Below are 14,986 nucleotides of genomic sequence, written 5' to 3'. Positions count from 1 at the left end.
TTAATATTTCACGCCATAACTGAAGCACCATCGTATCTCTGTGCAATTAACTTATTGCCGACATTATATTCTGCTATAACACCTTCCACATGCTGAAACAAAGCAGCAGCAGTTTTGTCCGAACTGATATTTGTGAATCTTATAAACCGTTCTTGGACATTGGCAGTACTGTCGACGTATCTTAAAACAGTGGACAATTGACTCTGATTAGAGCAGTCACTTGTTTCATCAACAACAATGGCAGCAAAAGGTGCTTCTTCTATTTCATATTTTATGTTGCAAATCAAGATTTCAGGTATAACTCCCTGTGAAGTTGATTTGAATAATTTCGAGGAAAAATTGTTCCGGAGCCGGGTTCGATACCCGGCTCCGGAACAATTTTTCCTCGAAATTATTCGAATCAACTTCACAGGGAGTTATACCTGAAATCTTGATTTGCATAATACACGTCACTGTTCGTTAACAGAAAACCACAATTTAAGTCACACGGAGTTAGTGTGCACTCGAAGTTGGTTGCTTGACGGTTGTCAGCCCACTTTGAGGTCTGTGGATATAGAGGGAAAAATTGGATCGGTGTCGGTTAGAGTTTCCGGGTAGCTCAGTGGTAGAGCGTTGGTACGTCAAACCAAAGGTCCCGGGTTCGATACCCGGCTCCGGAACAATTTTTCCTCGAAATTATTCAGATTTTATGTTCTTTATCATAACCCCACTTATAGCAAATATTAAGTCATTCTGAATTGCGGGAGAAGTACCACGAAATACTGTTGAACTCTCAAGATGATTGGCCAGTAAATGGTCAAATTCACTTAAGGAACTTGAATATTCAATATAATTTCCTCTATTATCTGATTCCACACTCTCATTATGACTCCGAAAAGCCAATTCTTGTTTTCCTAGAAAGCAGACTGCGTTAATAAGACGCAGTAAAATCTCCCAATTTTTTTTCACAAGAGCATTGTGTTGGTTGATGTGAAGAGCTTTTCGCTTATCTAGCAGTAAATCAATTCTTGTCTTCCCAAAGTTTGCAAAGTTCATGCTACTACAAGTATGAGCTTTTGATTTGTCGTGTTTTAGAACTGCCGTTCGAAGGAAGTTCATATTAGAAAACCCCTCTTTTGACCACACATTACGTAGTTTCGCGGCTAAATAACAAACATGGCCAGCAAAATAGTTTAGACAGTTTAGAACTACCACACAACCAATTCCACTTACCATATGATGTTGAAGTGAAATGGCGTGTGTACTCACGCTGTTATTCTTTTACGTCCATGGACAAATTTAACTCAGGAGTTGGTCTTTCCATTTTCACAATTTCAACTTTCTCGTTGTATGTACGACGGTTAAAAGTCACTTTTAATAAACCTACTATTACACAGTCATTTTCATCACAAACCTCTCCAGAAACTTGTTCTGCCGTATTTTTCACAATATCACTTAAATGGGAAATTAAAAACTTAATAATTCACAATTAATATAACTCTTAGACACTCGAACAAATCACCAATTTAAAATACTGCACTGCAAGAACACAATCACATTCATGATGTAGCGTACTAAGCGTATTGTTGCTTCGCGCCTACGAAGAAGCCGATCACGAGAGCGGCAACTCACCCGGCCTACACTGCACGATGGAAACAGAAGGGAGCGGGGGACGGGCAGTTGTGCTAAAGGACAGCGTGAGCGAAACGGTCACAGGCTACCCCTCGTAGCTGCGGTTTCTCCAGTGATGCCGCCTTGACAACTTGTTTCTTTTCGAGAGCAGAGAGCGCATATAAATCTAACAATTACTTTAATTTTAATTACTGTGGTAAAACTAATAATACAAAATTATTACATTATGTTACATTATAAACTTTTTCTTTTGTAATTTCCTTGGGCTACCGCCGGTAGCCCCGGTAGTCCGCGAAATACGCCCCTGTATGTGATCAGGGATATTAGTGAGCATCGTACAGGGCAAACCACTGAAACCCTAGAATAAAACCAACAACTAGTTTTCAGGTTACGTAGCTGTCAAACTGGTTTCATCAGTATTCCAAGAGATACAGTGCGGATACTAACTGGCTCCGCAGGAGGATTGGCAAGCAGAACGCATGGACTCGAGGAGTTGTGTTGGTATCGTGCAGGTAGAGTGAATGACTTTGGCCGCATTGAATGGTGGAGAGTGGGAGGAAGCGAGAGAGATGTAATATTCCTACGTGTTCTAACTAGGCGTTACACAATACCAACTTTACATCGCTGCCGGGTCGAATACTGCCGCTTGTTTCACTACGGAGCCAGTTATTATACGCACTGCATTAACCCTTAAATTGGCGAAATTTCATTTTTACGAGATCGTGCGTATTTGCTTGCTTTCCGCACAAAACCAATACGCGGTAAGTGTGAAATACCACATTCAGTATTCCCAACATAACACACATAACAATTTCCCTCTTCTTACCGCTTAAGCGCCATATTCATTTTACTGCTTTAGGCTTTTAACATATTATTTTTAGAGACGTTTAACATAGTAATAATTATAAATTGGAAACGACCACTGCAATTTCACCTAAATTGCACTGTTAATTATTGTTTTTAAATATTTGCAAAAATTAAGTAAACTCTACGACACCACAAAAGTTACTGCATTTGTAATGCAAGTAACATTAAGGAAGCCGTGAAAAAATCAACAAGATTCTAGATGCCGATGTTATTACTGCAATATGTTATATAAATAATATTGTTAAAATATTAAAATGAAAAATAAATCATTACATAACCTTACCGTTTGTTTTAAGTTCGCATTTATAGACTGGGGGAAAAAAAGACAGACGTATATCACGGCCTGCTGGAATATAGTAAACACAGAAAACATTTTATAGCAACAATGTTGAAGATAGATATATTTGTTTTCCAAAGTCGCCGTCATTGAACAGAAACCAAGATGGAGATTTCATTGCAACTAATTGGAAATTCCTCTTTCAGGTATGTAATAAACGATCTTCGCACAAAATAATGTACAATACACGAGCGGTATATTTGTTTTCATGTTCTCGGAAATTAAAAAAGCTCAACTACGTATCGCTTTTTCAGGCCGGTATTATGATCGACGTTCGTTTGCGTTACGTTACGTTGCGGTGAAGTACGTAGAAGTTCGACAAATACAAGCTCCGTGTATTTCATTACGATCAACGTTAGAATGAACGAACGCATGACGGCGTTGTTTCAACATTGTCAGGTCAAGCTTTCACAAACGCAAAGAAACGCAAGCTGAACGTCAACCAATCACGAATCAGAAGCCCTTCATATGTTTTCACCTCTTCTTTCGTTGTAGATGCGCCATATTGCTACTGAAATATTAAATAAAATCATGTTAATTAAAAATTACATAATACGAGAAACGATCTTTGATTGAATATGTCACGTCACATGAATATATTTCCTCTAAATGGCATAAAACACATTTTGTTTAAAATTAAACATTATAGGCAGCAAACATAAAAACCTTCATAACATCTAATTCAACAATTACATTTCGTATCTCTCCGTAGCGTAGTGGTCTAGAGACTGGTCGTGATGTAGATGGGCCCTGGTTTGAAGCTCGGGTAATGTTACTTTTTTATCTCTTTAACCATTTATTTACATTATTTTGGATACGTTATTTTATTTTAACCCGAAATAAAGGGGCTTTTACCTCACAAATAATATATTCGTAATTCACACTAGTCCAGCTATTTAGTAGGAAAGACTGGTGTACCTTCAGCATAGTATAGCTTTGAATTTTTTTTTTTTTTTTGCTACCTAGAGGACGCAAACTGAAGTAGATTGTAGAGAAATTCGCTCAGTAGCTCTGGTCGTAATTTCGGTTTGATTTATTGCAAAATGTGAGTTCTGTGAACAAAACAATTTTTTTTAGTACCAGAAGTAAACATCTCGTTCATTGATATATGTTTTCTAACACAAAACCAAGGAATAAAATCTCAATCAGAGAAGCCTAGTCTGGTTTATGATGGGAAATATATTTTAAATATGATTGTCAGTTTTTACAGCTATATTCCCACCTATATTCCATGTGTCCCAAATTACAAAAGGGTATATTCCAAGGTACATGAAGCTGTTGTACCTTTGAACACATTACATATCCCTTCATTTTATTTTTTCCATTCTTAATAGATCTGTAGAACACGAAAATACATACAGGAAGTTGTAAAGGAAACTTCAATAATTATTTTAAACTTTTTTTCATTTAAAAAATTTCATTTCTCAAAATTAAAAAAAAAATGTGAAAAGTGTTTCAAGGTACAACAGTCTTACCTAGTATATGCTTTTATTATTATCATCATCATCATTATTATTATTATTATTATTGTTATTATTATTATTATTATTATTATTATTATTATTATTATTATTATTATTGTCATTCTATATTATTCTGTCGGTAAAATATTTTTGTAATACCGGTAGGCCTATTTTATTTGTCTCAAAGTTACCATAAAATTCAATATTTATCGTAATCAGCTGACTGACTGACTAACGTGTGCATTTCAGTACTCATTATGGCCGGCAGAGCGTGATAGTTGTCACGAATGTCGATCATAATATATAGCCTCTGAACGTTCGGTAGAAATTCAACGTACAGATGAACGGAACGTAACGCAACGCAAACGAACGTCGATCGTAATCCCGGCCTTAATATTTTCCTCGAACATGAAAACGTCAACATACCGCTCTTGTAACGCATATTTTTATTCTCACACTAGTTTATTAAACCGTGTCGGACCGTAAAGAAAACAACTATCGCAATGTCCATATTTTATATGTTGTAGAATATTATAGTATTGTGAAATTTTGGTTCAATTTAATTTTCCTACCAATTTTTTCTATTCTATTAAAATTATAGCCTATAGCCTATTAACCTGTTGTATCCTATAGGATATTTTGTGAATTTAAGGGTTAACAGTGAATCAATATAACATGGTTGTAGCAGGCATTGAAAATACGATATAGCGTAGGTTGGTTTGAAGAATTTTTTCCTTTGGATTTTTCTTAGCACTACTTAATAAAATTTCCTCACAGGGAACTTTATATTTTTATCGTATTGATATATATATATATATATATATATATATATATATATATATATTAAATGCGCCAATTATCTGTTTCCAATATCGTTATCACAAAGAAGACAGAGTTGATTGTAAGTTTTAATCGTCTGTTTGTTTGTGTAGCAGAAGGTCGTGGCCTATCTCGTGACAACGGGCTGCCCCAGTATTCACTTCCCGCTGATAACACACCTGGAAAATTCGCTTCTTCGTCGAACCGTGACTCCACCCAAGAAACTCGCATTATTTGCCGGACGTCTTACAATTTTCAACTTACAATAACAGCCGAGATTACTCAGAAAAGAGCGTGGGTTCGATTCTAGAATTAGCTTTTCAATTTCATAATTATACAAGGATCCACTCAGTTTTCTGCCAGACAATAGCGATAATTTTTCCTTCAGGAACAAGTGACCACTCATCTCCGTACTACCGAAGTTATAGGCCTATCTAACTTTAATTCACCGAATACCCCAATTGCATGAATTTGGGACATCTTTATACTGTGTTTCGTTGTTGAAAACAGATTTACTAATCATCTATTCATTCATAATTTTCTGCTGAAGGTTGGGTCCTTCGCTGCAACTCCAACATTCTCCAATCTTCCCTCTTCGTCACAACGTATGATCCATCTTATATCTTAATACTATCACCTGATACCTTGTCGTGCAAAGAACTTTTTTCCCGGTCACCAATTGTTCCTTTGCATCTTCCGTAAGCAGCTTCTTAGCCGATGATCCAGATAATTTCCTTTTCTCTTCCTGATCAGTTTCAGCGTTATTGTTTTCTCACTCACTCTTTCCAACACAGCTCCATTTCTTATTCTGTCTGTCCATTTCACATGCTCCTTTCTTCTCCATAACCACAATTCAAAAACTTCTAGTAGTTTCTTTTCACTTCGTCATAATGTCCATGCTACAATGCCACACTCCACACAAAGCATTTCACTAGTATCTTCCTTAGTTCTTTTTCCAGAGGTCCACAGAAGATGCTCCTTTTTCTATTAAAAGCTTCCTTTGCCATTGCTATCCTTCTTTTGACTTCATGACAGTGGCTCATGTTAGACGTACTGCTTAAAGTAGGCCTACACCTCAAGCATTTGAAGCTGTCCATTTGTTTTACTGCCATATTTCGAATTCTCACGTTTACCTTTATTTTTCTTCCGATAACCATGGTCTTCGTCTTGTATCTTCATCCCATACTGCTCACAGTTGTCATTTAGCTTTAGTAGCATATCCCTTAGTATCGTCTCCTCTTTTGCTAACAATGCCATATCATGGGCAAATCTTATGCACTTAATTATTTTTCTTCCTCCTACTATCACCTCTCCTATGTTCTGAAAACAGTTCTTCACTAAATCCTCAAGTAGATTTTTTATTTTATTGGGTTATTTTACGACGCTGTATCAACATCTCAGGTTATTTTGCATCTGAATGATATGAAGATGATAATGCCGGTGAAATGAGTCCGGGGTCTAGCACCGATAGTTACCCAGCATTTGCTCGTATTGGGTTGAGGGAAATCCCCGGAAAAACCTCTATCAGTTAAATTGCCCCAACCGGGATTCGAACCCGGGCTACCTGGTTTCGCAGCCAGACGCGCTGGCCTTTACTCCACAGGTGTGGACTTCCTCAAGTAGATGCTGAACAGGATAGGCGATAAATGGAATCATTGTGGTACCCCCCCCCCCCTCTCTATTTCATTGAAACTGATCAGAAAGAGGAAAAGAAATTGGCTGGATCACAGGCTAAGAAGAAACTGCCTATTGAAGGATGCACTGATAGGGAGAGTAAACGGAAGAAAAATTCGAGGCAGAGGAAGATATCAGATGATAGAAGACAACAGTAAGATTCATGGATCATAGGCGGATACTTAGAGGAAGGCGGAAAATAAGAAATATTGGAGAATCCTGGGTTTGCAGTGAAAGACCTGTCCTTGAACGAATGTACAAGACTGAAGAGTTGAAGTATGTTCTCTTCGGAATGATTAATAGCTTTCATCAGAAATCGTTTTAAATTAACTAAAGATGGTAGGCATCTTTATATTGCGTACTATTAGAAAATAAAAAGGAAATAAATTTCTTAGAAATAGAGACGAGCTCATGAGACAGATAATGGCAAACGTTCCGTTTATATTCTATCTAATTCCAGGAAATCTCGCATTATCTCCATTGGAACGTAATGCATGATTCACAGTCCCACATTCTTTCGAATCATCTCATGATCGCTTCAAATTCCTCTGTGATTACAATGCTCTCAAGAATGTGATTGTAATACAGATTACTCGAAAAGAAAAATATAATGAAAGGAATGTGAGACTAACGTTCCGATTATTTCACTTTTTTTCTGATAATGATGATGATAATGATAATACTTAGAAATTGGTCCATATCACAATAAATTCCTCTACACACTGTATCCCACATCGATACCTATTTTAGAGCTTCGATAGTCGATGTTTATAAATCTCATCATGATCATTATCATCATAAATCTAAGGTCACGGGTTAGGTCATTAGCAGGCTTCGAAACTTCGGACCCGATAGAGCAGTTCAGTGGGAAATCCGCATAACGGCGTACTGAGTATAGTGGTAAAGCGTACATTGGGTGGGGTTACTGTAGAATGAATGCCAACAAATACACAACTGAAAACGCTCTGGATTTGAAGGTTCTGACGAATAATTTGGTTTCATACAAACCTATTTTAAAACTGTGTCTGAAACTATTACACGGTTAGAAAAGTCAGAGCAAGAGATGCCGGAAGCCCTCAAATTAATTGAAGAAATAACACACAGAATTAATGAGACACCAAGTACACCGGTTACTGAACGTGTAAAACAGAAGTGGAAATCAATTTTATGTAAAAATAACGGATATGGAAAATTGTGTAATACAAACAGCAAATTAGTGGACAAGAGTCACCCGGAAATAAAAGACTGTCTCTTAGAGACTGCAATGATGTTAGGTTTCTTCGTTTTGCTCCTATCACGTCATGCGACGTAGAGCAGATAACCGAAAAAGATTTACGTTTGAGACACTGAAAATGTATCTTGTAGTACATTGCAATTCGGTACTGTAACTGCACTTCCTAAAGACGACCAATAGGATAACACATTAACACTGTGTATAATTAAACACAAATGCTTATAAAAGACAGGAGAATAAGTGCTTTTCACATTCTTTTGACATTGTCATTGTGTAATGTATATTTACTTTCAGAATGTCCATATGTGTATGTTTTCCCATACTACCGTACTCTACTCTAAATAGAAACGTTGTTACCTCAACACATCTCTACCTTTCACTACCTGCAGCGAGTCAACAACCTATAGTACATGCAGAGTAAACTTATTGTATCGGGTCCCAAGTCTCGAAGCCTGGTCATTAGACCTGTTCCAGCTTCAGCACATCGCTTCCTAGATCTGTCCATATCTCGCCTTCCTCTTGGACTGTTTGTCTTCTTTGTTTAGGATATATTACTTTTTAAATTCATTCTCTGTGATCTTTCCAATTTTGCCGATGTACTTCTGTTTTGTGTGTTAATGTAAACATTTCAGGGTCTTGTCTAATTTCGGTGTTTTCAATTATATCCTCTGTTATATCGCCTTTAATTTCTGCTGGTGTTATCTTACTTATACTGTATATCGACGACTGAGAACCAACTTTTTATAAGAAAGAAATCTGTGTTTCATTAGGGTTACCATCCGTCTGGCAAAAGCAGGACCTGTCCTCTTTTTTAATAATTTTATCCTGTCTGGCAGGCATTTTAATAAAATTTGAAATGTCCGGCATTTCGCATTTCAACTAGAATTAATATGAATATTGAATAATGTACGATATTATGCATAGAATATCTAAACAAATGGTGAAAACTTATGAAAGAATTTAACTGTTTTCAATGGTTGAAGTTGGAGCACATAAAAAATATGATGACCTATTGTCATGCATTGAATTCTTACACTTTAAAATGTTACTATTCATGATTCTAAGCTATTTTATCAATTTTTAGTCCACACCTGTGGAGTAACGGTTAGCGCGACTGGCCGCGAAACCAGGTGGCCCAGGTTCGATTCCCGGTCGGGGCAAGTAACCTGGTTGAGGTTTATTCTGGGGTTTTCCCTCAACCCAAATATGAGCAAATGCTGGGTAACTTTCGGTGTTGGACCCCGGACTCATTTCACCGGCATTATCACTTTCATCTCATTCAGACGCTAAATAACCTAAGCTGTTGATAGAGCGTCGTAAAATAACCCACTAAAATAAATAAAATTTATCAATTTTATTCTACAATGTATAAAGATATGCCAATCAAGTTAATTTTGACAAAGATTTAACTTTAGATAAACGATGGTGCAAATTCTTAAATTTCAATACTTCTGCAAGCACTGAAACTTTCTCAAAACTCTTAAAATTATGTCAATTCTATTTATTTATCCCAAGTCACAATGGAAGTGTTGAGAGAGTATTTTCCCTAATATCTGCTCAATGGACAAAGGAACGAAATCGCATGCTAACCGAGACAGTCAGAGGTATCGTCATGGTAAAATATAATTTCAACGACATGTCCTTGAACAGTTCCATAGTTATTTGGTACAAGACATGTTTGTCTCTTCAGACTTGTGCACAAAGTGGGCTGCACCGATAAGTAGGGTACAGATGTAATACTGATCCAGCAAGTAGTGAGAGGACTAACTAAGGTGAGCCATTGTTTTTATCTTTAATTTTGTTCATACCAATTTTTAAAAAGTCCCCCTTTTTCAGTAATGTCCTCTTATTTTAGATTCCATGTCCTCCTATAGAATTTCTTCTCATGGTAACCCTATGTTTCATTGTGTTCAGTTCTTGTCTGCATTTATGAATTGAACAAAATTATAAATATTCCTCTCCATAGGTTGCTATGAAGGTATTCCAAATATATTGTTTCATGAAACTTTGAATGTGAGGAGCTTGAAATAGCGCTCCTGAAAAAAAAAGAATAGTAAAATGGACTTGGAACAGTCTGGTTCTGGGCCATTGCATTTTATATATATATATATATATATATATATATATTATTTTACTTGGTTATTTAACGACGCTGTATCAACTACTATATGTAGAGTATTGCACTGTTCGTTTCGCAGTGAATGAAAGAGTGTTGTTAACATTTGTGGCTAGTTTGGTGAGAATTCTCCTATCCTGAGACAAGCAACACGAGTTATTGTAACAGACGGAAAGTAACAAACATCTCTAGAATAGTATAATATGCAGCATGTAATATTTTGGTCAGTGAACGTAAGCTATATTTCCTTCAAATACTAAATATCATATCGCTTTTATCTGCAAGTCGTATCCTGGTATGTAACAATCCGTCAGACTGGTTGGTGGCGCTATCTCTTGCATTGTCCCGTAACTACGACCTCCTCGGTATAGGTAACCTGCGGGGTTATTTCGATTCATTTTTGTGGGACTATACTGATAACAAATAAATAATAGATCGTGGATACCTGTGTGGTCATGATGTTGCTTCACGATGATAATTAGCTTTGAAACACAACGATCGAGGGGCCGCAAAACATGCGTTGTGTGTGGAAGAAAAAGTATAGGAGTATTTCAATGTCATTGTTCTGGCAATATTCAAGAGCAGAAAGTGCTTCATGAGATGAGTGACCATCTACAATCAGAAGAACTTTCCCTGGTGCGCATGATGTTCCTGGAAATGCTGGAGAAATGTCACAAATATTTTTCGTTTCAGTCATACATACAACTAACCCATTAGGAAGATTGTCCTTAAACTCTGGTCGCTGACGTATTACCTTGAAAATGATGAGTGGTGGAGATAGTATCCAGCAGTATTGCAGTACGCTACTACCATCACATTTCCTGCCCTTTCAGTACTTGTCAGACTTATTACTTTTTTTTACCTTTCTCTGCTATTATTTTCAGTGGTGATTGTGGTCATCCGTATTATGCATATATGTGTGGACTTATCATGAAGAGAAAACGCAGCTTATCCAATAATTCGAAATAAGAACTAACAGCCCGCTGCTCTCGTCTTAGATAGACCTTCAGACCTCATTAAACTAAGACCATTTCTTCTACAAAATCCAAGACACCAGTCTTTCTCAGCCATTCCATTAGTTGACCAAGAACTTGGTACTTCAACATTACATTTGAAAGCATAAGAATTTGCTGAGATACGTAGTTCATTCTAAGTCAGTCCGAATCCACGGCATTGTAAATATTTAAAGCGATCAGCGAAAGGTTTCTCAATGCCTTTCGTGAAAACAGAAGGATGGTCTAATGTTGCTCCTGCCGTTGTTGAAAGTGCTATTACATTCAATTCATTTCTTTTTGACTGTAGCCCACTCTTCATTGCAAGGTAGTAGCCTATATGGTACTTGGAATAACTGACTTGCTCCCAATAATGTCACTTTCCCCTCTGATGCATAGCTTCATTTGCCACGTTAGCCGCAAATTCTTTGATTTATGTTTTACCATCTGAAACAATGAACGAGGAAGTAACTTTTAGTAATTATGCACGAAAAAATATATATATTTGTGATCGGTATAATCCCACTAAAATGTATCGAAATAGCCCCGCAGGTTACCTATAACCGAGGAGGACGTAGTTACTGGATAATGCAAGAGATAGCGCCACCATCCAGTCAGACGGACTGTTACATACCACGGACACGACTACAGATAAAAGCCGATATTATATTTAGTAATTATTTTTAATTTTACTGGGTTATTTTATGACGCTGTATCAACATCTCAGGTTATTTAGGGTCTCAATGAAATGAAGGTTTTAATGTCGGTGAAATGAGTCCGGGGTTCAGCACCGAAAGTTACTCAGCATTTGCTCGTATTGTGTTGAGGGAAAACCCCTGAAAAAACCTCAACCAGGTAACTTGCCCCGACCGGGATCCGAACCCGGGCTACCTGCTTTCGCGGCCAAACGCGTTGACCGTTACTCCACAGCTGTGGACTATTTAGTATTTGAAGGCAAATAAAGCTTGCGTTCACTGACCAAAATATTACATGCTGCATATGTTTGTTACTTGCCGCCTGTTACAATAACTCGTGTTGCTTGTCTCAGGATACGAGAATTTTTACCAAACTATCCACAAACGTTAGCAACACTTTTTCATTCACTGTGAAACTGAAAACGTCAATATGGCGTTGTCGGTAGACACAGAGCATGGGCAAAACCTTAATATTATACGTATAGCCCCGCTATCTGATTTAGCTCTCTGTACCCTAACCGTGCATTTAATGACAAAACGTTATTTAGGTGTTCTATTCATTTAAGTGTACCCTTTCGTATTTTTCAATCTGCAGGATTGTTTCACTTCCACTCTGTATATAATATTGATTATTCTTAGTGTTGTGTGCTTTGTTGCACAATGGTGAATTATTGTTGTATGTCACTAGGAGAAAATCTGATAGTAGTTGTATAATAAATAAATCATGCATATACATATTATAGTTAAACATTATTTCATATTAAATATTGTATACTCTTAATAAACACTATATATACCGATTGTGTAAGTTTAATTTATTTTCTTAAATACGAATGTTCTGATTAATTGAAATATGTTTATTTGAATCCCTTTAAAGCCTATTAATTGATGAGAAAGTGAATATGATTCCTATTATATTCATGCGTCTGTAAGTTCTAATCCACCTCTGCACAGCTGTTTTGCACTGGAGAGCTGGCAGTAGTATTTCGTGAGCAAGAGCCGCTCTCCTCTGCTCCACGGAGCGTTCAGTTCCCGGCCCTGGTCTATAGCAACATCATAGAGTTTATTATTTTTATCACTGAGGACAATATGTTCAAGAGCGTTGGCGGAATTGTAGAACTCTCCTATTCTGATTGTGCCATGTGTGCAGACTTGAACATCTGCATTAACTCCAAAGATAGTCACGGTTGCTTACGCCGTGGAACGTTCGGGACAGGAAACCTTGAGAGCCGGTCTTCTAAGAAGGTGATAGAGTGCAGTTGTTTCCCACAAATATTTGCACAGGTGACTAAATTATAGGGAAACGGTGAAGTACTGGTAAAGGAAACGGAAAAACCTAAAGTCAAACTTGTCCTAATACTATATCTAAAGGTAAAATCAACCCCATTACAGGGAAAATCGGTCTTTACTCCCAAGGAAATGCCCCTGGTACTCATTTCTGTTGGAGGTTGATACTACCTTCATGCACCAAAAAAAGTACTTATACTTGGATACGGCAGAATTTGCCTCGGTTTCCGCTCAATCCATTCTGCTAGCAGCACACAACTGGAAGGTATCAGCGTTATCAGTACAGTGGCTGTCCCTTAAAAATGGTATTTCTACTTTTGTATTGTGGGGAAAATGAGCGTCTGCAGTCAGTTAGGAAAGCTTATAAGTAGACCTCGGATTTTAGGTAAAAACCTATTTTGTTCCTCATGATATATACAAAAGAAAAGTTGTATATATACGAATTATGGAAATATATGTTCGAAAATGGTGGTCCTATACAACCTAAAAATACCTAATTTCACGTTAGAAACTATTTTTACCTAATTTTACATTTTCCAATTTCTACAGTTGGTAATATGGAAACGCTGTGTAATTCTGTATGCCAGTCGTGCCTTGGCAACAATCGCAGCTAGTAATCTACACTGATGCAGCTCCGTACATGATTGCTGCCGTTAAATTACTTAGTATTTTGCTCTGCCTTTCTCCATATTACTTGTCTTGCCCATGCCATGAATCGCGTAGCTGAGACGATACGGCTTGAATATCCACAAGTGAATAAGCTGGTTTCCACAATTAAACAGGTTTTTATTAAAGCACCTACGAGGATTCAATTATTTCGAGAGCAACTTCCCAATGTGCCACTTCCACCGGAACCTATTCTTACCCGATGGGGAACATGGTTACAGGCCGTGGAATATTACAGCAAGCATTTGGAGGACATTAATAACTTTGTTTTGAAACTGGGGGAGGATGCAGTGAGCATTACTTCAGCTAAAAAACTTCTGCAGGACCCAACAATTGCCCGGGATATTGCATTCATCAAATCACATTATGTATTTCTGGTCCCCATTATTAATGCTCTATAGTCTTCGGGCAAATCGGTCTACACGCAACTGAGATTGATAGAAGAGGTGACAGAAAAAATCAACTTGGTTCCTGGTTATGTTGGTGAAAAAGTTTCTGAAAAACTCAAATCAGTGCTTCAAAAAAACCCAGGACTGACAGTTCTCCGCACAGTTGCTGACATCTTGGCTGGCAAAACACCTGAACATGAATGTGCTGTTCCCTTGCATCTAATACCAACATTTAAATATGCTCTGGTGTCATCAGTTGATGTGGAACGCTCATTTTCGGCATATAAGATGGTGTTATCTGAGAAGCAATGCAGTTTCTCAATGGAAAACTTAGAAAAGATGTTAGTTGTTTACTCTGGATCTAATTATGGACATGTACAATTAAATAATGTCAAATGTTTCGGCAAATTTGTAATAGGAAATGAAATAATGCCATTTTTTGTTCACCTATTTTTGTAATTTTAGAACCTATTTTGATTTGTGATAGAACCTATTTTAGGTACCTAATTTAAGATTTTTAGGACCTAAAAGTCCGAGGTCTATTGATAAGTTTAAATTTATCTACTTCGGAATCTGGTGGTTGAAACAAAATGCTAAATTAATCATGGGTAAATATTAGTGCTGTTGATCGATCAAAATATTTAATCTATTAACTATTTGAATTTAATCGATTAATCGAGTTTTGATCTAATTGAAAAAATGTTTTAATATACTGTAATATACAATTATTGTTAAATTTAACTCGTGTTCGGTGATAAGCATAAGTATTAAATGTATATCTGTATATATTGTATCGCCATATTACAAAACAACTATTTAAATTATTTACGAACATA

General features: G+C 36.9%; 1 non-coding gene across 1 annotated transcript; it reads left to right on the top strand.

Moving 5' to 3' along the window:
- The first annotated feature begins 587 nt into the window (after nucleotides 1–587).
- TRNAD-GUC (transfer RNA aspartic acid (anticodon GUC)) lies at nucleotides 588–660 on the top strand. Its single transcript has one exon. It is a non-coding gene; the product is annotated as a tRNA-Asp (tRNA).
- Nucleotides 661–14,986: the final 14,326 nt, after the last annotated feature.

The sequence above is a fragment of the Periplaneta americana genome, chromosome 11 (assembly GCF_040183065.1).
Source record: "Periplaneta americana isolate PAMFEO1 chromosome 11, P.americana_PAMFEO1_priV1, whole genome shotgun sequence".
Taxonomy (NCBI): Eukaryota; Metazoa; Arthropoda; class Insecta; order Blattodea; family Blattidae; genus Periplaneta; species Periplaneta americana.
This window is presented reverse-complemented; position numbering and strand designations above follow the sequence as displayed.